The sequence below is a fragment of the Prosopis cineraria genome, unplaced genomic scaffold (genome assembly GCF_029017545.1).
Source record: "Prosopis cineraria cultivar Desert tree isolate PC_DT_omini unplaced genomic scaffold, ASM2901754v1 PC1, whole genome shotgun sequence".
Classification (NCBI taxonomy): domain Eukaryota; kingdom Viridiplantae; phylum Streptophyta; class Magnoliopsida; order Fabales; family Fabaceae; genus Prosopis; species Prosopis cineraria.
In genome coordinates this window covers 27,173,632-27,199,553 of record NW_026555332.1, presented here as the reverse complement: position 1 = coordinate 27,199,553, position 25,922 = coordinate 27,173,632, and the positions used below count along the sequence as shown (strand labels likewise).

General features: G+C 31.2%; 1 long non-coding RNA gene across 3 annotated transcripts; it reads left to right on the top strand.

The window, feature by feature from the left end:
* Positions 1–10,075: 10,075 nt before the first annotated feature.
* On the top strand, positions 10,076–12,868 carry LOC129295248 (uncharacterized). Of its 3 annotated transcripts, none has more exons than XR_008589548.1 (4): positions 10,076–10,414; positions 10,731–10,928; positions 11,229–11,296; positions 11,629–12,868. It is a non-coding gene; the product is annotated as an uncharacterized LOC129295248 (long non-coding RNA). The 3 variants fall into 3 exon arrangements; XR_008589546.1 differs by having other exon boundaries at positions 10,731–11,296; positions 11,629–11,745; positions 11,811–12,868; XR_008589544.1 differs by having other exon boundaries at positions 10,731–11,296.
* Positions 12,869–25,922: the final 13,054 nt, after the last annotated feature.

The window sequence follows — 25,922 nt, the reverse complement described above, 5'->3', positions numbered from 1 at the left end:
AACATAATCTTAGGGAAGAGAAACCATAACTTTCACTCTTACTCCCTCCGTTCTTATAGATGAGATATTTTCTAAAAACTTATTTTACATCTAAATATAAGGGGTGGCAACAATATTTTTGAGTAATTAAATAATTTTACCCTTGTCTTGAAAAATGAAACAGATCATTAATTCTATATTTTTTTCTACCACTATCATGATATTAATTATGATATTATTAGAGGTAAAACTGAAAAATTATTGTGTTTTTATGTGGGTTCAACTAAATAATAAACCTTGATTGGTATACAGGATTCGGTTAAAAAGATTTTATACATAGAGATGGAAGGAGTAACACACAAGACACAATCCCCCCCCCCAAAAGAAAAACACACAAGACACTATTCTCATTTTTTTTTTAAATAGCCTTTTTGTATTAAAAAAGAAAAGAATAACATTTAAAAGTTATCATTGATAAGTCTTTGGCAGACCTTGCCACTGAGCCTGCATGGTTGCAATCTTTGATCATTGAGATTGGTCCAATGCTTGATCAAGTCCCAATTGCCCGGTGTGATAGTATGAGTGCTACAGCGTTGGCTTCTAATCCAATATATCAACTCAAACCAAACACATAAAGCCCAGTGTACATTATATCCGAGATAGAGTGGTGGATCGACAATTGATTGTCAATTTGTTCCCTCGAAAAAAAAACGGGGGGGGAAAAACATTGCAGATCTCTTCACCAATGACATGTCGCATTCGCAGTCTTTGACCCCTCGGCAACAAACTGAACTAATGAAAGTCACAGCCTCTCCTTTGAGGGGACATGTCAAAACATTGTCAAGAGAGCCCACTAAGATACTACCGCTAAAGCCCAATATTTACTCGACCCAACATAACACGGTAGATATTTTGTGTCCCCTTCTGTAATTTCACGTTCTTTATATTCTTATCTATAAATGCCTACATTGCTCATTCTCGTGTATTTAGGGTTTTTAAACCTAACTCTGTAAGTTAATAGAATCATTGGGCTTTGTGCGCTTCTTTTCACAATTTCTTATTGTTCAAGACTCTTCTATATCAAGGAAACCAAGCAACCCATTTGTCCAATTCTTGCATGTCTTTTTTTCTGTTAATTAATTGATTTTGGGGAAGAAAGGACGCAGAAGGCGACAAATGCCACAAGAAGAATGATGAATGTTAAAATGAACACCGAGAAGAAAATTAAATATTGGACCAACGTGGATGGAATAGATTAATTAGAACAAACATAGATTAATTCATTAACCAAACATCAGTTCACATATCGACCAAAAAAAGAAAAACATCAGTACACATCAAATAAACAAGCTATACTCCTAGTATATAAATACAATAGCCAGCAGTGCATATATATATGTACATATATGAATACAGAATCACAGATTATAATTGAAGCAAGTAATCATAATAAATGACACCTGCTTCGTGTAATGTCTGATTACGACGGCAACATGCAGGTTCTATCGTACACATCCCTACAACCCGAACTTCCTGGAGCTGAGTTTTTATTCTCGTTGAGGCAGCTTGTATAGCGTCCGTCCACCGTCGGACAGTTAACAGCAGGTTGATTAGGTTTAAGGGTAGAGGGGGTAATTGCCAGTGAATTTGAGGCCAATGAGCTCTCAAATTGGGGATCCGAGTTGAATGAGTCCGGATCGGCCATGTCCGCGACGATGAGGCAGCGGTGGTTGGATTCGCAGGCAGTTGCAGAGGCGGCGGCGGAGAATACCGTGACGGTGTTGTTAGCAGGAGAGGTATTGTGGTCGGCCGGTGAAAGTACTGAAACTGAAATGCAATTCCGGGGTTGGAGAAGTACTACCGCTCCAATGATGATGAGAAGGAGAAAGACCAAGCTAAACGATATCCTCATCATTCTTTGCAGTCTAGCTTTTCTCTCTTGCTCACAGTAAAATGTGTGTTTGTGCTTGCTTGTGCTTGAGTTCGATCTAACTACATTATCTCAATTTTACCATATAAGAGACATCATATAAAAGAAAAGATATATATCTTGTTTCGTTGAGGAACCATTTTCAGTGATGTCGGGATCATGAGATTTGGGCAAATCTGGACGGCACATTTAAAAGATTATTTTTTATTTTTATTTTATTTTTATTTAAAATAAATATTATAAAAAAATTTCTTTTTTAATATTATAAAAATTTTAATAAATCTATTTTTACTGCCAATTTGAACAATATAGATTTAATTTATATAGTCTAATTTAATATTAAAAATTTTAAAATTTTTATAAATTGGCAATCCAAATATATTTTGGACAATCTAAATTATAAAAATTTTAATAAATATGTATTATTATTAATATGGACAATACTGATTTAATATATATGATCCAATTTAATATTAATAATTTTAAAAATTTTATAAATTAACTATCCAAATGTTTGTTAGTTTATATTTAAATTTTTAAGTCACAATTTTTTAAACAAACAATTTTTTTAAAAGTATCAGTTTGAAAATTATCTTTATTTTTTATTTTATATTTAGCAAAACAACAACTTTAAAAAAATTAATATTAAATCTAGATTGTTTAAAATATATTTGAATAAGTAATTTATAAAAATTTTAAAGCTTATATAATATTTAAATGAACCATTCAGATTAAATTTATATTGTCTAAATTAATAATAAAATAAATTTATTAAAATTTTTATAATTTTTATTTTAATAACTTTTAAATTTAAATAGTCCATATTTTACCATCCTGATGATCATTAAAACTTATTCTGTTCGATCGATTGTTGGTAAAAAAACAAAAATGAAAAATGAAAAGTTGGTAATTACTTGATTGGTCCCGCCCTCCCAAAAAAACACACCCACACTTTGTGAACCCGTGCGCAAAAAGGATCACTTGACTGGAAAAGTAGAAATACTACAAAATTGTAACGAAAGGAACCCGCCAGTTGCCGTTATAAGGATAGGATAGGTTTGGATATGAAATATGAAGATAGGATAGTTTACTTCATAAAACAAAAAATTGCAAATTATAACCATAAGTAACTAGCTTTTGCATTCGGGGTGTGATGCACGAGAATAATAATTTCCAAAAATATTTAAATACTTAATTTTATATATTTTTATTCAATCAAATTAGGATAAATGAATTTTAATGTGTTAATAATATATTTTTGTATAGCTCATAGGTATCGATCCACCCACTAAAGGAAATCCTTTTCAAAGTGAAGTCAAGCACTAAATGTAGATACTTTTTTTAACATAAATTTGAACCTTAGCCCATTATGTTTTGAGAGATTGATCCTTTCTACTAGACCCAACCTCCATTGGTATGAGTTAATAATATTAATAACAAGAGGTTGGTCCAAAAAATATTAATAACAAAAAATTATTATAGAATAAATAATTTATAAAAGATCAACATATAATATCAACAGAGATTGGGTCAAGCGAAAGAGGTTAATCTCTTACAATATGAAGAACTAAGGTTCGAATCCCCATTGTGAGAGATGCCCATATGTATTAACCGATCATGTCTTGAACATGATTGCATTCAATAAGAGTATACATGTAAGCAATAAAAATAAAATCAACATATTTTGATTTAATTGGAAACAAACACCTTTGGTATATAAGACTAATCTGTAGGTACTGATGACACAAAAAAATGAAGATTAATCTATAATGTAAGCTCTCTTTGAGCCTAGAGGTATGCTATGTCCTTGGTGAGTCTTAGGACCCAACTCATCTAAACTTTTTTCCTGAATAAAAAAAGTCAGTAAAACTAATTATATAAGTTTCTTCCATTAATTGTCTATTTGGTTTAAGGGGAATAAAAAGGAATTGAGGAAAAGTTTTAATGAATTCAATTTTTAAAAAATTAGACAACTGGGGAAATGTGAAATTTAATAGAGAAAAGATGTAGAAGGAAATAATATGAAAAATTAGTTTAAAACATTCAATCCCATTTCTTTTTCTTTTTTTTTTTTGGGAAAAATACCCTTGTGGGCCCTCATAGTTTACCCTAAATTTGAATTAGGTCTCGTCTCAATTGTTTTAATCGGGCCCTTATATTTTTAACCATTAAGCCTGTAAGTCCTTTGTCATTTAACACCATTAAATCCTTAATAGATTGTTAAGCCCGTTAGTGTAAACTGATTACCAGCTAGGTGGATTAATTTTTTAACAAGTTGGAGTAACACAGTGGACTGAAGGAAGACGAACGATCAAATGGGTTTTTGGTACTCAAACTCGCATAGATCACAGTGATGCTCTGTAAATGTCAAGGATGCCACAATGAACAAGAGAAAGAAGCCATCGGTTGGTGTGGTCAAAGAGGTAACCTTTTTGGGTTGTACTTGATTGTTTTAGTAGGTGTTGTTCTTCTTCTTTGATTCACTTCTTCTTTGATTCGCTTTCACCTATGGTGGTCAACATGATTCATCTTTGATTCACTTCATCTTCATTTTGATAGGTGTTCTTCATCGTGTAGGTGTTTGCTCCACTTCTTCGTGTCTTTTCATTGTCGTGCTTTTTCTGATTTATGAGATGGCTAATCTACAGGCTAAACAAATGTAGTTGAATTTTCAAGGGAAAACCATGTACTTTTTGGCATTTAATTATTCAATACATTGATATGCTTTACTATATATCTCTTTGAGACATTGAAGCGAGCTCTGATCTATATTGATGTCAAACTACATCTATCTCTTTGTTGATTTCTCTATGGTCAAATATTATATATGAGTCACATGTAGAGGTGATTAAAGTCAATAAAGAGAATGAATGAGTTACCAAAGTCCACTAAATATTTTGTTCTCTTTTACTGATAGCATCACATGCCTAAGGAATAATCAAGCCCACTAATGGCACACCAAACATGGAATAGAGCACAATAAACATAATGAAAACCATTTGTAATGGAGGAAAAGGCCACGATTATAAAAGATCTTGTTCTTTCCACTCATTATGAAAGTGTCAAAGGAACAAGATCTTTTCCCTAGTAGAAAGATGATGGTACCAATAAGAAATAGAGCAGAACCAAAAAAGCATGACTAAAGACAAAGGCTTACCTTTTTAACTAAGCAAACTGAAGACGAATCATAACAACAATCAAGTAGAACCGAAAAAGCTTACCTCTGTGACCACACTAGGCAATGGCTTCTTTCTCTTATTCACTAATCGCCACAGGGCCTTGGTCATTCACAAAGACTAGCATGACCTATGCGAGTTCAAGTGTGAAGAACCTATTTGATCATTCATTTTCTTCCTCCAGGCCACCATGTCAGTCTAACATGTCAAAAAAACTAATCTACCTAGCCGGTAATCAATTAACACTAACAGGCTTAACAGATCTGTTAAGGGTTTAGTAGTGTTAAATGGAAAAGAAATAACAGGCTTAACGGTTGAAAATATAAGGGCCCAATTAAAATAATTAAAACTATAGGGACCTGATTCAAAATTAGAGTAAACTATAAAGACCCGCAAAGATATTTTTCCTTTTGTTTTTTTTTAAAATTGTCTTATTTTTAGAATTTATTATCCCAATTATAATTAAATGTAGATAACAATTTATTTTAGTTTAAAAATCGCTATACCAATACAAATTAGAAATCCAAATTAAAATATAATGTTTTGTTCTAGAATTTGATTTTTCCATTCTGTATGAACAACTTGGTTTATTTAAGAATTTTCTACCAAATGCATATGTAGAATATAAATAACAATTGTTGATGGTTAGTTAACATAGTAGCAATGGTACCTTTTTCTCTTGAAAGAGGTTTTGAGTTTAAACATCACATTGACATGATTGTGTGCATATGTGGGTGCAATGGTAGAGATAGCACACCCTAGCTTAAGCGGTGTGGTTTAATTTAGGGTAAAAGGGCAAAAATACATACAAAGTGGTCATCTAGGGGCACCCAATATCCTAAAGTAAGGAATATGACAAAAATATCCATAACGTTACATGAGTTGGTGTAAAAGTGACCAAATCATTAACTTTGATCTAACACTATTAACTTTGACTATTAAATACTAACAGTGAATGCCATGTTTCAATCTTTGTTAAAATGGACTAATAAAGGGGTAAAGATACCTATAAAGTCATCGGTCATGAGCAAAAATAGCCATAACATTACCAGAGTTGGTGCAAAAGTGATCGATCTATCAAATCCTTTAAATTTTGACCGTTTAGCTGACACTGAAATAGAAGTTGATCATTTTCACTAACATGGACAAAAAATATTTCCAGATGAAATTTTCTAGAGGTTAATCAGTTATTGTATGAATATCATGAGAGAAAATGTCATTTTGACTAAATATTAAATTAAATCGCTTGTTTCTTTACAGCAGTAGGGAAAACCATTTAAAAATTTTGAACCTATCATAAATGAAATTGCTTAAGGTTGTGATGATGTTCTTAAAGTAGGGCGGCATAAAAGGTGTGCTCAGTCTCAATCTTCAATCGTGTACAACCTGTCTTACTATGTTGAATCTCATATTTTGCAGACAAGAAAAATGAGTAAGGAGGAAGGGAGGAAGGGAACAAGATACGTGGCGAAGAAAAGAAACCATGTGGTATAGATTTTGATAGATTGGTCACTATTATACCTACTAAAGTAACATTATGGGTACTCATACAATGATCAATTAACATACGTAAAAATTTATTTGAGAATATTTTTATCAATATCAGCGAAAAAATAATCAACTTCTACTCAGGTGTCAACTAAATGGTCAACATTTAAGGAATTTGATGGATTTGTCACTTTTATACCAATTCTAATAATGTTATGGATAGTTTTGCTCCTAGCCGATGACTTCGTGAATGTTTTTGTCTCTTTATTAGTCTATGTTAGCAAATATTGATACATGATATGCATAGTTAATATTTAGCGATCAAAGTTAACAGCATTAGGTTAAAATTAACGATTTGGTTATTTTTACACCCATTCATATAATCTAATAAGTATTTTTATCTTTTTTCTCACTTTAGGATATTGAGTAACCTTGGCTGACTACTTTTGTGGGTATTTTTGTCCCTTTATTTTTTAATTTAAAATAAAAAATTAATAGTATAAAAAAATTTTATAATTAAAAAATAATTATATACATTACAAAAATAGAAGTAAAAAATAATGACAAAAATTTTAATATTTTGGGATTTCATGCTATAAAATAATATTGTTGAGCAAGGAAAAAGAAAATAATTAAAATAACCATTGTGAAAAATTTGAATTTGAATTTGAATTTGTAAATAAAAGGTAAATAATTATATTTTTTATAAAGGTTATCTCGTGTAGAGTAAAAGTTTAAATTTTGGATTGCAATTTATTATGCTCAAGCTAAACTGATTTGGGAAATCTATAATTAATATATTTAGATTTTGGCCAAGACTTGAGTGATCTCAAGTAATTAATTATGGATAGAAGTATAAAATACAAAGATATATGATGTAATTATGTAAAACATTAAATCTCGCACCATGTATTTATAATTTTAGCCAAGTTGAGGGGGTGCATTTGCCCTCACTCAATTCAACGTTGGCCGCTACCGGGTGTGTGTCTTCTACAGGGAAGGGTTACATTAGAGATAAAATTAAAAAAAAAAATATAAACAACAAACTTTTTTATTCCCACAAAATTATTTTAGAATATGTTATTCCATGTATATTAAAAATAAAAGCAAAAATTTATTTTTATTTTCATGCAAATTATTATAGAATTTGTTACCCCATATATATATATAATGATAATAATAATAATTTATTATTTCAAGATGTGTGATCTTCAAATATATTAAAATTTAAACGCGTTCTAGTTTAAAATTTGTTAGTTGTGCAAGTTAAAAAGTTAAATAATATATTTTGTTTTAAAATTTAAAAAAAATATAATTTTAGATCCCTTTACTTTGCTTGCGTTTTGTTATTGATCAATATACTTTTTTTAGTAGTTTAAATCCTAACAGTTTTTTTTATTATTTTAAATCCCTCTATGAATAAAGTGTATGGACCTAAAGTATTAAAAAAAAAGTGTAAGGATCAATAACAGAATGTGAGTAAAATATAGGAATTCAAAATTATATTTTTTTTCTAAAATTTATTATCCTATGTGTCTTGCGTTTTAGAAATTATTTAGTAACAACTTGCTTTTTTTTTAAGGAAAAAAAAAGAGAGAGAAGAAGCCAAGCCCAAACAAAATACATACATTGATACACAAGATGAGGGGTTGAAATCCTAAAAGAAAAAAAAAATCTCAATACCCCAAAGAAACAATCTCCTAAGATGTCACCATCATAATGCAGTTGTTAATTTCGCTCATACTTTTCTTAGCAAGCCAATCGACACAAATATTGTCTACTCTGAGCACATGCTTCACCAAAACTTCACTGTCACCAGCAAAAAAAAAAAAATGAAACCCATCATGTCAAGATCAGTTTGACTTGAATCTAAAGTACCACAGGTGTGCTAACACGTGAACGAATCACTCTCGACTACAAGCTTCTCTATATTCAGTTTTTTCGTGATTATGAAGCCATAATAAACGCTCCACAGTCATCCCGCCTCCCACCGTAAAAGCCTCGTAACTTTTTATATTGACTAGACTTTAATTTTTTCGTATGATTATTTTATAGTTTTATATTTAAAAAAAATGCTCCACAGTTCTGCTTCTAGAGAACAACCTACCAGGAAAAAAAAAAAAAAAATAGCCAGCCACTCCCCTCCCTCAGCTATGAGTGTGAGCTGTATATTTTTTTTAGAAAAAGTTACAGCTAGGTCCCTAAAAAAGATTTTTAATATTAAAAAATCTTATAAAATTTATAAAATATTTTTAAATATCAAATCATGTGTATTTATAATTTAATAAAATGTATTTACAATTAGATAATAAAAATTTATAATTTATTATTATAAGTTGTTATTTTTTTAAGTTATAAATGCCCGCTATTTAATTATAAATTTTTTTTACTAAGTCATACATAAGTAAAATTTAAAATTAAAAATTATTTTGTGAATATCATGAAATTTTTTGATAGTAAAATCTCTTCTATGAGATTGAACTGTAATTTTTTTATTTGTTTTATCCATCATAAATAACAGTTTAAAAATAAAAGTTATAGTTTTCTTAAACGATTTCTCCTCACAGATGAAAGCTGTGGCATGGTGGAAAAAGCAAGGGTTTCATCCCTACTATTGTAATAACCTTTGCCCTTGCTCCCTCCCATTTTGTGTACCAGCTTTTGGTTAAAAAGGAACCATTCCAATTTCAACTCGTGTGGTCCTCTTCTTGCTGTATTAACCATGTGAGCAACTTTTGAAAAGTTTTGGTGGGCATGTTTTTCAAGTTTTCAATAATTTAAATTCTATGATTTGATTGATTATTATTACCATTTAGTAACTTTGTCGTCAAATATGTCATTTTCAGTCAATTGTGACCGACAGTTTGAGAAAGAAACTGTCGGCACGGAGAAAAGAAAGGTAATTAAATTTTAATTAATTGCTGTCACTGTAATTTTCTTTTCTTAAAAATAATTTTAATTTTCATAGACTATTATGTTTCGTTAATTAAATTATAAAAGTTTGATTAAAATAAAAAAATTATAAAGACTTAATTCAAAATTAAAAACACAACAAATAATCTAACCAGTGACGTAATTTCACTAAATTATCTTTATTAAATCAAATCATTTAAATATCAGTTGATGCTAAAACCACACATTAACTACTTATTCAAGATAAAGTTGGAAATAAATTAATTATGCATTGAAAATAATGCAGAACAATAGCTAAAACGGGACCAAAGAATTTTGCTATAACAACACTTGATGACGGACGGAGGGCAGTGCCTAAGCCTCTTAGGAGAGAAAATTTAGGTATTTCATGAAATTTTTAAAATTGTTTAATTAATTTATATCCATTAAATTTTAAATTTAAGAATTAATTAAAAATATTAATCTCTTTATTATATTGTAAAATCCACCGGGTGTTACTGTAGAACTACAGTTGTTTGAACAGTGTATTTTCAATCTTACCCTTATGATTTTATTTTATTTTTCCTCCCTCGGTGCTCCGGGCTTCGGTTCTGTGCTCCACCGCCTTCTTCTTCTTTCCATCATCAACGCATCTTTTCATTCTTCTTCCTTCATCTCTTGAAATTCTTTCTAATTCTTTATTTTCTTTTTCATCTTTTCCCCAATCTCAAACAGATTACTCATTCTTTTTTCCCCTTGATTTATTCCCGATGCTGGCATCTTTTGAAGGTAAGGACGATTTTAGAAGACAGACAGGAGAGGGGATAATGCTGCTGAAGTAGTGGGTGGCGAAAGGGGAGATGAAGATGAGGGATCTTGGGTTTGAAGTCTGAATACTTCCTTTGCACCGCCAAGTCTCGCTGCTAACGTTGCATTGTGTGCATGACATGTATGTACAGCTTTTTTTTTTTTTTTTCGCTTTATGCCATATAACCATGACATAAAAATTGCATTTGCAAGCTAAATAACAGTTATAGATGCTGATTTTGCCCTTTTTTTCTTTTAAATCCTTGCAAATGTTTAAAAAAAGGGTGATGGGTGCAGGTAAGAGTAACTTCCTTATTTTAAAAGTTACTAAAGGATTGTTCTTCATCTATTATTGTTTACATCTTCTTAATCATCTCTATTTACAAGTTCTTTCTTTTAATAAAGCATTTCCCATTCAGCACTCCTATTTTTTCTTTTCTTTTTTTTTTTTTCCGTAGATGGCGATTGATAGGATATAGTCTCTGGAAGTGTTTGGGGCAGGGGGTATGGAGGTTCAGATAATGTGATTACTGATGAGATAGAGCTCCAGCAACATCAAAACTTGAGAAGCTCTGCATATCAACATGAGCGGGCTTATGCCAGTTTTTTATTCTTATAAACATTTTACTTCAATGGATCGAAGCAAGTTGAAATAGGTTAGTAAGATTGGTGGTGAAATTGGTACATGCTATATTTTTTTTTATTAAGGGTATGAAATCTTTTAAACTGGAATTTTAAGGGATGAATTCATTTGTTCAATGTGATGTTCATTTCATCCTGTCATTAAATATTATTTTGTCGTAGTGAGTGCCCCCACCTTCAAGTGTGCCTTTTACCCCAAATTTGAGCAGGATACATTGATGGATTATTTATTAAAGATTATTCATGTTAATCATGTTCAGATGATCACATTGATGGCTCATTCTTGATGTTTTGCTTATGTTTCAATTTTCAAGGAAGTTAAGCTCAAGGGGAAAGAGAGTTTGGCAGGACTTTACCTTCTTCTAATTAATGTGATAAATAGGTACGCAAGCCACTAAGTGCAGCAGCATAGAGACACCTTTTTGGTTTTTTATTTCAAGAAAGTGCAATTGAGTAGCTTTAGTTGCGTATGTTTCATTTAGTCTTCTTTTTACTTTCATCTAAATCAAGTAGGTCCCGGTAATTCATGGAATTCATTTTCAAGAAGCTTCCACTCTTTAAACTTATTCAATAAAATAAAATGATATCTGGTCTCATTTCTTCTTTATATAAACCAAGGTGAAAGAATGAATAGGGAAAAAATAATTAGATAAGAAGATATTAAAATGGGTACTTTGGCTTTTGGTGTCTGAGTTCACATGCTTTTCTTTTTAGAACAATGGTGTAAAATGAAGCCATCACGCGTCAATTTTAGACCCACCAAAGCTATGAGTGCAAACTGAAAGTGAGGAAAAAATGGTGCCCGTGAAACTTCATTCTTGTGCAGAAAAGGTAGAGTTTGCTATAGTATATCATTCATATGAGTTTAGTAACTTATCCCAAATATGCTTTTGTAGTTCGGAAAAAATATCAAAAGTAGGGGGCCTCTATCGAATCCTCAATTTGCATGAATATGGAATTGCAGCTTTAGTTGGGGTTTCTATTAGTAGTCTTCGTGAAGCTACTGGAACTATCAGACTTGGAACATCCCGAGAGACTGCTTGTGGTCGTCTCTTGATTAAATCAATATATACTTTTAGATGAATTGATTAGTTCTTTGTTTTTGTTTTAAATAGTGGTGAATGTGATTACTGCCATTAATTTTGACAAATTAAAACCAAAGATTATGTGGAAATGATTTCACACACGAGGCCATAGTGGCCAATCATATGGGTTGCTTTGGCTAATGAAGCACCTGCTTGGGTATCATATAAAAGGAACAAAACCTCAGTACATTGAACTGTTAGAGGGTTTTATAACTGCCTTGCATTGAATCCGGTAGGGGGAAATACATGGTTATTTTATTGAAAATAAAGGAAGGAAAATCCATGGTTACATGTTATATTGTTATTATTCTCTTTGTTAGATTGGAATGAAGTTCTGATAATTTCTTATAATTGTTTAGTTCAAGCTGGATTGAAGGATTTTTTTTTTTTTTCAGATTATCAGTTGTTGTCATCATTTTAACATTAATACCTGAAATCCTTGATCTATTTACAATTTAGGTTTGTTCTTTTTCAGTCATTTGGTAAGTTTATGTGTTTGTTTGTTTTTTTCTTTAATCTTGCTTTTGTAAATGATGAAGGAAATTCAGAGTAATTAGAACTCTGAAATATGTTATTCTATATAGAATGAAGGCATTAATTTCTTTTGGAAAAAAAAAAAAAAACCATGCCTTATTCGGTTTATTCTGAAAAGAAAGTGACTTGGCTTGGGTTGTTTGTCATATCATTTTTGCTGTAAGCAATTATGCTATCTTTAATCTAGCAAATGCAGAATAGGCATCACTGGCATCTTTATTATGTCATAAATATTTTTTTCAAAAAATTTGGTTAGGCACTTTTCTTTATTTATGTCCACTTCCCTTTTCTCAACAACATTTGTTGGATTCCTTAAAGAAGGTTGTAGCACCATATTACAATAGAATTGCTAAATAAGAAAGAATGATGTTCCTATCTCTGTACTGTCACTGTTTGAATTTAAAAAAAAAAACTAATGCTTATATGTCTGGTAAGATATGGATTCTCCATGAAAGAGAGACATAATGGACAAAAATATTGTACAACAAAGAAAATGCAACTTATTTACATTAAATATAATATTTTGAGCGCACAAAATAAATTATTTTTAAATTTATATATTTTATTTTTATCTTTTAATATTAAAATAACCCGTGCATCGCACGGAAAATAAATCTAGTTATAAGAATAAATCATGACAGATCGTAAGTAGTACTGCACTAAAAAATTAAATTGTTTTACTTTAACTGAAAAATATTATAAATTTAAAAATTTAAATACCATTTTTTAGTACAAAAACACCCATAAAGCCAGATGTTATTTTTCCTAGAACACAAAAGTTCCTGGCGTTTGCAAAATGCAAATAACCCCAAAAAATGGTACAAAAATAAGGATATCAGATCAAATCGTTGGAAATATTTGTATCCTTCGAATCTTGATCGCGCTGCAACTATTTTTCTTGAGGGAAAAAAAAAATCAATTTTAGTGCCGTCCAAGCATTGCCATACCTCATAAATAATCATTCCAACAAGCTAGCTAATCAAACTTATAAATTAAACACATTATTAGTACATATATATCGTCGCGTATAGCCGCGTTTGACAACATCATACTAGAATTAAAACGATGGAGGCAGCAATGAAAAGCACCTTTTCTTGAACAAAACACACAGAAAGCAAACGAGAAACCTGAGACATTAGGAACTCGTATGGCATTCGAGACTTCTATTTGTAGGGTTACCGCAGCATGGGTTGCTTGGAGGAGGATGCTGTGGGAGGGAAAGGCAACAAGTATACAGTCCGTTTGGACGTTTAGGACACGAAACGACCTGTTTACCACTTAGGGCATAACCTTCAGTGACGAAATTGACTTCATCAAGCATTCTGGCAAAGTGATGATTAGGACTCATGAGCTCAGGCTCAGCCATATTATCATCAGCATCAAAATGGGCAAGCCATCCACTGGTGGTCATATTCATGTTGGTCTCTGATGAATCTGCTGTGAGAATCATGATCATCAAGAGTATGATCACAATGCTTTTCTTCATCATTGATCCTCAGTTCGTGAGCCTCTCCCCCCCCCCCTTTTGATTCGCTTCTCTGTAGAGATGTAGGCAGCTCTCTGATCAGGGAACGTACAAGGCACTTGCTTTCTACAGGGAAGATAACAATGCTTTGGACACTGCTTCTCACCGAATCTCCTCCCTCCTGGTCCCACCCCGACTATGTGAGTGTAGGATGGGATCAGGAGAGAAACTCATCACCCGGTTTCAGGTCCATACATTAATTCATATATCTATTGATCGGTTCGTGAAAAAAAAGTAGACATAATATCTACGCAAAAAAATGATAGAAAATTATTGAAAATTGTTTGAATATATATTGGAGATACTGACAAAGAAAGTAGAGTAGATAATTTTGAGTTCTCTAAATGGCACTATAGATAAAGATTAAAGAAAATAGTTATGAAAATAATATCTTTAAAAGCTTGATTGATGATAAAATATAATAGCATTGTAAAATTTATGTGGTTGATTCTATTTAATAGGATAAAGCTTTTGTTGTTGTTGTTTGTTTATAAGAATGTGGTTAGATGGTTGGTAATTAAATTACTATATTTTTTTTATTTTTACATTAATTTTTTTGAGTTAAAAAAATACAAATTATAATATAACAAAATAATAAGAACCCGATATTCATGCAAATCAATCTCTCCTCTTGGCAACAGGTTAACAGCTTCCTTGCTATCACACAAAAGAACCCCTTCGCAAATTCCTCTATCCCAAGCATACTTGAGACAGGCTGGGTTTGCGTGCCCATCACTGTGATAAAATCTGGACCATGTGAGCACGCAAACCAGTGCCACTTGAGACCCCAAATGCAAGCCCAAATTTCAGCAGGGAGGGCATCTCCATCATGAAGCCGAAACACAAACCCTCCATCGAATTTCCCTTCTCTGTTCTGAAAAATTCCCCACAACCAGTATTTCCATTCATTTCCGAAAAAGCTCCATCCACGAAGATTTTCACCCCATCATTTATCCATTCGGTTCACGGGCCTGTCGATAATACCATGCTTGTTAGTCGTTCCAAACTTCGCCTTTACTTCCTTCAAACATTTTAAGATCCCTTTTGCATGGGCAACCAGATCTGCCCCTCCGGTGTCTTTGCTCTGGAAAATAAACTCATTTCTCCTTCTCCATATAAGCCAGCATATGATAGAGAAGCATTCAGGCCACTCAATGTTTTCTCTGCCCACACTACTGGTCAGATTCCATTTAATCCATGCATCTAGCTCCATCTCAAAAAACTGTGCATGATATTCCGTTCTCACACATCTCAACCAAATCTCCTTCGTAGACATACAATCACGGAGGACATGAGTCGTGTCCTCATTCTCTTCTCCACATCTAAGACAAATAGCATCAGAACACAACCCTCTACGCCTTCTAAGTTCATTTGTGAGCAAACGGTCCCTAGCTGCAAGCCACAGGAACGTCTTGCTCCTAGGCGGAGTTTTCAGCTTCCAAATTTTCTAGTACATTGTAGAGGTAGGTGCCTCATCCTCACGACATAACCCATAGGCTGACTTTACAGTAAAGTTCCCATGTTTCTCAAAACTCCATCCAGCCGTTTTTTGCCCATTAGGGAGATCAACTTCTTGTAAACCAGTTTTGAGAAGATCCCAAGTCTATTTTAGGTCACCCCAGAATCTCAAGCTAGGGCGATCATTTTTTACAGTTGGAATCAAGTCATTACCACATTTATACTTAGATCTTATGACCTTGACCCAAAGAGAGTCCTTCTTCTGAATCAGCTCCCACCCTTTCTTCATAATAAAAGCCTGGTTCTGTGCCATTAGTTTTTTTAACTCCAAGACTAACTTTATCTTTGTCACTGCACACCTTATCCTGGGCAACCAAATGAGATTTACTTTTTTCCTGGGTAGAACCCCAGAGGAACGATCTCGAATGTTTCCCCAAGTCTTCACATATCGCAGCAGGAAGAAGAACCGTTTGCATAGGCTGTTGAGGAGTGGCCGTGAGTACTGAATTAACTAAAGTGCTGTGACCAGCCAGAGATTCACTTTCCAGCTACTAAGTCGGCTCTTTACTTTATCTACCACATAACTATATGTGTCCTTCGTGACTCGCTTGTGATGCAACGGCACTCCAAGATACTTACCAAGGTCCGATGTACTTGCAAACCCCAACAGATCTGAGAGATGATTAGCCTTCGAGCGGCCCTCATTAGCCGAGAAATAAACCCCACTCTTGGCTCGATTCACTTTTTGACCAGATGTCTCACAAAATTTCTGTAGGCAGCTTGTAATGACCTCCACATGATCAATTTCTGCTTCTGAAAAAATAATGAGATCATCAGCAAAAAATAGGTGTGAGAGACAGGACCATTTTTCTGAAGTCTAATAGGCCTCCAACTACCAGCAATAATTTCACCTTGCATTATATGAGCCAACTTCTCAATGCAAATAACAAAAAAAAAAAAAAAAGTACAGAGATATAGGATCACCTAGCCTCAGACCATGAGTAGGTAAAAATTCCTCCGCCTTGTAACCTATAACTTTTAATGTACATTAAAAATAACTAGATTTTGGTCTCATGCATCATTAATGTTGCATGAGCAATATGAAAACATTTATACATCTAAATTATCAAGGGAAAAACATGTGTACTTTGTTTTATACATGATTAAAATGCTACTTTCTAATTAAATCAAGACGTGTGTGTATCATTTATAAATTATTTTCTAATTAAATCAAGACGTGTGTGTATCATTTATAAATTATTTTATGACAAATTCTTGTTATTAATCTTATTATTATTAATATATTAAAAATAACATGCCTTGATTTGATTGGATAAAATTAAAGTATATTAAGTATATACAAGATTAAGTATACAACTCTTACCGTTATACTCCCTATGTTTTTTATTGTTAGAGAAACTACTACTTTTGATTTGTATTTTTTATAAGCAAAATCACTCATTCTAATAAACATTTATTTCATATTTCTTAAATCACCCCTCATAATTTACATTAACGAGAAATAATTAATGTATGCTTGTGAACATTGTATTTTATCTGGGCATTTTTTAATAAAAATAATAATAAATAACCAAAAAATATATAAAAATAAAAAAATAAAATTTAATCCTTTTTAGGATTATATTTTCAAAATAAAAAAATACTTTAATTAATAAGGTTTAATATTATAATCTGCTGATTAGGATTTTATTTCTTTAGCTCATTAAAACAACTAAAAATATAATAAATATAAAAAAATAAAAATTCAATCCTTTAAGGATTATTTTTCAAAACAAATAAATAAACAACTAAAAAATTGTGGTTAAAAGGAAGCACAAAGCAGAACATGTACACACATACATGAAAGAAAGCTTCACAGAGTAGAACACGTACACACATACACGAAAGGCATAAAGAAAAGAAGCAAACACAGAACAGAAGAAAAGGGAGGAGCAGAGAACGCCAGAAAAAAAAGAAGCAAGCGTGCACAGTGAACACACGAAACACACGCACAGCACATAAGCTCTTAACACGCAACTCTCCCTGTTTCTACTTTAAAACAAACAAGAACAAAAATGAGAAGAGGGGAGATGGAAAGGGGAGGTGGAGACAGAAGAGAGACTGAAAAACTGGAGAGGCAACGAACGAAAAAATAGAAGAAAAAATAGAGCTCAGGAGGAGGGAAGGAAAATGTAAAAAAATAGAAAAAAGAGAGCACGAGAATGAGAGCAGAAAATCGAGAAAGGAGAGAGCAATAAAGCACAAAAGAAGCCTGAACAAAGAGGAGGAGTTTCAACAAAAAAATGCACGAGAACCAGACGAAAAAGAGAAAAGAAAAAAACAGAGCTCGGGGACAAGAGGAAAGCCGAGGAAGGAGAGAGCACTGAGAAGGAGAGTAGGGGACTGAGAAGAGCGAGGGAGAGATTGAGAGAGAAGTCTGGATGAAGAACTGACGCAGCACGGAGGAGGGAAGGAGAAAAAAAAGAGAGAGACCGAAGAGGAGAAAAAAACAGAGCATAAAGAAAAATGTTCGAGAGAGGAGGAGATAAAAGTTAGCTCCTGGAGGCAAAGATGAACGAAAGGGTTTGCTTCTGGATCTTGCTAAGAAGTGTGAAGGAAAGAGGAGAGAGAGGAAGCAACATAGAAATGCAAAGGAGAGAAATGAAGAAGAGACCGAGAGTGTGGGAGAGTTCTGCATCCAGATATTATGGGACCCTATGACTACGTATTTGCATAGGATAAAGACTTGGGACTTGAGCATTTCAATGCAGAGAAGTACTTAAACCTTATGAGAAAAAAAAGGAAAGGTGATCGTGAAGTTCACAGAATAATGGAGGAGGAATTAGGATGCTACATAAATCCTCATCTGCCTCCTTGTGCAGCCTTTATTGAGAATATGGCTCCTGTGTTTTCACAAGATGCATGGCATTGCGTGTGGCATATGATTCAAAATGATCTGGTCCATGGGTAGGGTCTTAACTTCACTCTCAGAAAATATGTCGAGCTTGCATTAATACAGGTTTGGTTAAAATATTTTGCTTGAATAATTGCTAATGCAATTATAGCTGTGATAAATGTTGTGTGCATATATGTTGTAGTAGGGATAGGTGAAATTTGGTTTAATTTTTTTAATATGGGCATGTATTGAGTGAGTGTTTGTTCTAACTTGGTGATTAATGCATGTTTAAATCCATTTAAATGCTTAAAGATAGATTAACAATCTGGTTCTTCAAAATTATGATTTCATGATCTTACTACTTGCATTATGAGAATTATCCAAATTTAGGTGTTTGATGATATATTTAGAAATATAAGAGCATATTCTCAAGTTTTAAAGTATCGGCTAAAGATTATGAGTTTGAATCACATTTTTATTCTAAGTTTTCATGGATCCCTGTCCAACTACATATGAGACTAAATATGATCCTATACCCCTTAGTGATCAAAGAATATGGTTTAATTGAATTATTAGTTTCTTGGTATTTGAAAATTTATCATTATGCTTGCTTATTAATCATGAAAACTTGTTAATTTCATGTTGATTGTTTTGGGTATGGTTTGATCATAATATTAATCTCTCTGGCCTTTAATTTATTTGTTGTGTGAGATTTTAAGAATCTGCGTAGACAATTAAAATGATTCTGTATCGTGAAGATCAATAAGATTTTGCAGATATGAGGGTCAATTTTGTATACAATAATATGGGTTCCAAAGACTCATCATTAAAATTAATTCTCTTTTTATAATTAATAAAATATTTAAGTCTCATGAGAAATTTTAAGAATCTTCATAGAGAATTAAATTAAGTGCATTATTGTGTGGGATAATAAATCCTCATAGAATTTTACAATTATTAATTTATCTAGTAAATAAATGATTTTTTGTAAATAAAATTATAAATGTTTTTTAATAAAATTAATTAATTAAATTAATGTATTAAATCTTTTGGTCATATGAGATTTTTGAATATCTATAGACTTCTAGAATAATTATCTTATCATGAAAGTCAATAAGACTTTGCAGGTATAGTGATTAAGATTTCTATATTTAAAAATGTAAATTGTATAATTACACATTTAAAATATATTTAAAATATATACATTATTTAATCATTTATTGTGTGAGAATTTTGAATCTCCACAGATATTTAGAAAAATTATATTATCATAAAAGTCAATAAGGTTTTTCAGGTATGATGATTAAGAGTCTTTTTAAAAAAAAGTATATATGTACATACATGCTTAAAAAATTATTAAAAATATATACATAAGAATATAAAGAAATAAATTAAGTTGCTAAATTCTTTTATCGTGTGAGATTTTAAAATCTTCGTAGATATATAAAATAATTATATTACCGTATGAGCCAATAAGGCTCTGCAGGTATGGCAGTTAAATTTTCAATCATAGAATATAAAAAAATAATTTAAACCCTTTACCTTTCTCTTATTCCAAAAATTTAAAAATAGAGAAAATAATTGAAATTAAATCACTTTTTGCAATTTAAAACACACATTTCAAAATTTCAAAAATTTGTTTTATTTGAAAAATAGTGAATTATTTCTAATTAATTTCTCTTTAAAAAATATTTTCACCCACAAACTTATAAGCCCGAACTACATGGACTTTGATCCCCATCACAGGGTACGTAGGCCTCAGAGTCAAATTCTGAATCAAGTCCTCCCTCGTAAATAAATAAATATTTTTCACTTAATTCTTATCATTTTTATATCAAATACATGAATATAAAAGGGATCATTAAAATAATTTTAAAACCATATTAATATATCACAACAAACTTTAGGTAACCGTTCTCACGAACGAGTGTTATGGGGTGCCTAAGACCTTTCTCACACTCAATCGACTCTTGAACCTATTTTTTATTTTTGCAGACCATCCTTATCCTCTTTTAAACAGTTTCCCAAGATTTTTCTTAAAATTTTAGTAGCGACTCCTATTTGTTCGGTCTCCTTTGGAAGGCCAAAACTTTTGCTCTCTCGTCATCTGCATTGCATTTTTCGAGTGCGACAATGCTTATATTGATTAATACATGGCATTTTAGAACACTTATTTTATTTTTAAATATAATTATTATAGTTAACCAACTTTTTCTTAAATTGTGTGATATAATTTTTTATATATATAGAAATGGAGGGAGTATTTATTAGCAATATTAGACTTAGTGTGTGTTTGGTTAACATCTTAACTTAGGTTGGGATAATCCAAATCTAGGTTGGGATGTAAAGAGCCTATCCAAATTTTATTTGGGAAAAATTAAAATTGAATAGGCGTTAGGGGTAGAATGAGCATTTTTGGCAAAGCTACACAAAGGGTGGTAGAAATAAGTTAGGTTGAGTTAGGCTTTAGCTAAATAGGATTGAATCTGTATGGTAAGTTAGAGACCTAAGCCTAGCCTAAAGCCTGTATAAGGTTTTTCTAATTGCTCAAGCCTGAATTTACCTAAAGCATGGCTTAGCTTGAAAGCCTATTTAAAAACTTACTTTTTAAAAATAAGCCTTTTGAATAAGTTTGTATTTTAGTTTTAAACATCTCAAATATACTTTAAAACTATTAGTATAAATATATAATTTAATTTATCAATTACAATATATAATAATTAAAAGGACTCAGCAATTATAATATGAGATAATAATAAAGTAATAACATTAAAATTAATATATAAGTTCAATTTGACTGAAAACATAACTAGAAATAAAAAATAGATTAATTAAAAATCAAATAGTAAAGGTGATATGTGTGTGACATATTACATAATGTGTGTACATGTGTGTGTGTGTTAATAGGCCGGTCTGTTGGGCTCATAAGCTAGGCCTTAAAGAACCAAATCTAGCCTATTTAACTAAATGCGTCTAATTAAATGTTTGAACTTGACTTAAGCTTATTTAATAAATAAATTAGGTTGAATCTAATGTAGGCTAAAACATTAACCCCTAATAGAGACCTAGCCTATTCCCACCCTTGCACAAGGGAGCTTGTCTATCAAGCATTGACATTTTTTATATTATTTTGTGTTATTTTTTGATCAATTAACACTTGTTGACATGTTGCACTATTTTGAAATGTAAAAAAAATATTATCCAAAAAAACAAATTTAGAGCTCAAACACTCTTAAATTTATAATTGAGGGGCTAATTTTTTTATTTAACCCTTTTATTTTTATTTTTTTATGCAGGTGCTGTCAGATTTTTCATATACATGGCACTTTCTCTTTTATAAATACATAATTGCTTTGATGGCATATTCTTTGAAGCTTTAAACAAAACGATTTGATAATGAACAATTGATGTATTGGTGATTGACATATTGCTTGTTTTGGACTCATTGATTCTTGTTTTAAGGAAAAATAATTATATATATATATATATATATATATAATGGCTCTTGATTGTGAATAATTAAGATTCTGTTTTGGAATGGCTTCTTCTATACATGATTTTTTTCACGGCATATTCTTTTTTTTTTTACAACTCTTATGTAAATTTAATATTAATATTGATTTGAATATAATACTATTAAGTTATTATGATTTGTTGCCTCCCTTGTTTAATTGTTTGTTACCTTCTTTCCTCTGCCTATGGCATCTGAGTAGAGCCGAGAATAAGGGTCGGGCCTGGAGGGCCAGGCTTGGAGGTCCTGTTTAAATAAGGGTTCGAGCTTTGAAAATATTTTTTTTTAAAGTAATCGGGCTTGAGGGCTTGGCCCTGATAAGCGCTGTAAAAAAGGGCTCGGGCTCGGGCTCGGGTAGCCATTCAAGCCCTGTTATATTATTATTATTTTTTTGGTAGAACATATATTTGAAGCCAATGACCTGTTGTCCTGCCCACCTGATCCTACACACATTATATTATTATTAATTATAATTTATTCTAAAATTGATTTAATATAATTTAATAAATATCAGTGTGTAGTATAAAATTTCTAATATTTTTTATTTTTCTATAATTATTATGTTTGTGTATTTATAAAAAATAAATTATTTTTTAACCAACATTTAAATTTTATTACTAGACTTCTAAATGTGTGTTTTTTAATTTTTAAAAAATTATGAGAATTTTATTTTTTTAATTTCAAAATATTTTAATTAATTTATAATATTTTTTTTATTTTTATTTTTTTGAAAAAGAGCTTACTAGTCCGACCCTGAGCCCTTCACATAAGGGCTGAGCTTGAGAAATGAGGTTCAAAATAAAAAATTAGGTTTTAAGGTTCAGGCCCTTAAAGGCCGAGCCTATAAAAGCCAGACTCTTAAGGATCAGGCCTGTCTGTAATTCAGCTCACACCTGAGTGATAATCCAAATGTATGAGATGAAGATTACTAAAGGAAACGCCTTTGTCTTGCAGGAACCAGAGTGAATCATGGGAAGACAAGTCAACGGTCTTTAAATTTTTTTAATTTATCCTTGAAATGCGTGTATATTATATTAATGACATGATGTTTGATCATTCACGGACAGACTAATACTAATGTGTGGAACATTCATGATTGTCAATGAATATGCATTTTTGAGTTGGTCACCTCGAATCTGCTGTAAGGATCATCATTATTAAGGCCTCAAATGTTTTTTATAAAACTTGGAATTGGAATGAAAATGAGAATCTGTTCTCAGGATGCCTGAACTCTGTTAACAATTTTTTTTTTCATTCAATACTAAAAAATTAATTCATCTATAACATTACTAGTAAAATGTAAATTACGGAAAAAATTTAGCAAGTGATCATCTATTTTTTTCTAAAATATCAAATTAATAAAAAAATTAATGAAGGATATTAATTTCATAACTTGACTTAAAATTAGTGAAGAAAATAATAAGAGACTATCAATCACTTTATAAAATAAAATAATTAGTGAAGAATTCTATCCCTAATTAACTATTACAAAAAAATTCAACTTTTAACACTGACTTAATTATATATTTAATTATTTTTATTTAAAAATAAAAATTAAATTTAAAAATTAACTAACATATTCATAATAAAATTATTTAATATTTAATATTTTCTTTATTTTGAGTTCATTTTCATTAATAAAATAACATTTAATTAAAAATATAATATAAAGAATAATTTAAATAAAATATAAATATTTTTAACATATTAATAATTGAAAATAAAATTTAATATATATGTGTATTTTTATAATATATTATTTAATATATTTGTATAGTTAAATAACGGGTTTTATTTTTCATCTAATAATTGTTAGTGCCTTTTAGTTCAAATATTAAATAATGAGAGCATAAAGCTTAAAAAATAAAATGTTAAGGGTTTAAATCTCAACTTTGATATAGACATAATCAATATGTGATATAACAAGGAGCAAATGACATGGCACGAGGTTAACAATGATATGTTATAAGTTGTCGCACACATGGTGGATGATGGAATACGAGATGGTAAGTGACATGACAGATGACAAAACACAATTGTTGGCAACATGTCATAAATTAAGACACACATAATAGATAATGTGATTTCACCATTTTTAAACATAAATATATTTAGTTAAAGTTATTGAATTTTAAATACTATTAATGAAAGGTTTTAATGTCCAATGTTTCAATAGTCCAAGTTTTTTTCCCCCAGGAGAGGTTTGAATCCATTTTTTAGGGCAGAGCATCCCAGATGGCATCAGAAGCAATTATAAGCCTCTCACCAGCATTTGACAGCTATAATATAGGAACAATATCAGGTTTCATCCTGAAGACAGACCTAGCGGCATGCATAATGTTAATTTGCCGACACATAAATGTGAATTAAAAAAAAAATCAAATTATAAATTATAAAATTTAAGCCTACCAGAATTAATTATGATGTCTGAAAGGTTACATCTATTAATATTCAAGATTAGCAATGCCAAAAAGGAGTTAAATAAAATATAGCCAAAGGAGAATGAGAAGCTTCAAATCCATTTTAAAACTGAAATTATAATACAAAAAGGAAAATTCAACTGACATTCATTCAATCGGAAAATCCAAATGAATTTCAAGATTGTATTTAAAACTCTTGTATATATTCCTGAAACGATAAAACCAGAAAGACTCATGGAATGCAACAATCCAAAGAAAAAAGAGCAACTTCGAGAACTATATTTAAAAAAGACTGAGGAGACTAATGAATCAAAAGCAATGATCTTTGATTCACAATACCCTTATCGCCACCATTTCTATTTACGCCACCCTCCTCCTTACCCTAACCATCGTCGTCATGCTCAAGCTCTCATCCACCTGTCCAATTACGGATAGAAACTATATATTCATGAAAGAAGGGACGTTTTGTAGACTGGCAATTAAAATTGAACTTCAAACTCTTATTCCTCAAACGATAAAGCTATGAACACTTATGGAATGCATAAAGCCCCAGGAAAAAGAGGAACTTAAAAAGCAATATTCCAAAAGATTGAAGGAGAAAGAGGAACTTAAAAAGCAATATTCCAAAAGATTGAGGGAACTGATGAATCAGAAGCAATGATCTTCCATTAGTACAGAAAAGGATATGTACACTGGCTAAAGGTAAATATCTACACCGGTTTTACAACTGATGTAGATATTGATCATATCTACACCAGTTGGTTAACTGGTGTAGCTAACAAGCAATGAATGAGAATAATTTTTTTTGTAAAAAAATCATTACCTACACTGGTTATGAACCACAACCATGTAGCTATGGAAATAGGTGGCACGGCAGATTTTGTCGACGAAATAACATTTGCCGTGGTAACATACATAAATCACCGGACATCAAAGGAAGATGCCAAGCTTTAGCAACGAGAGTATTCCGTACATTTTAGGAATTTAGGATTGGTATAAGCAGTTATGAAGTTTTTATATTATTATTTATATTGAATATGTGGCCCAGAGGGTACACTTACACCATGTGATGAGAGCTTACAACCGGTGTAGATATGGAGACATTTAAAAAAAAAAAAAATAGGGGCATTTTTTTGGATAGGATTAAATCACTTCCTATCTAAAAAAATGCCCCTGTTTAAACAATATATTTAAATTATCTGCCAGGTAGCATTAAAAGTATTAAAAGTAAAAAGATTACATGTAAAGCCCAACAAAAACTAACCAAGTAGCATTTTTTGGGCAAAACAAAAACAAAAATAAAAATGCACAACAACAAACAAAAAAACAGTTACTAAACTGGTGAAATTCATGGAAGATTTGTATTGGGCGTTACATAATAACAACAATGAGTAACACACAAACTGAAAAAACAGAAACGTAAATGAAATCATTACCAGCTTCAAGATCTATCTATGAAGAGTACAGCATTTTACCCCCCCCCCCCAAAAAAAAATCTGTGCAGCTACTTGGAAAGGCAACTCTGCACCTGTTGACAAAACTTAAATTTGTCCCGGTAATGTTAAGTTGAAATGTGCTT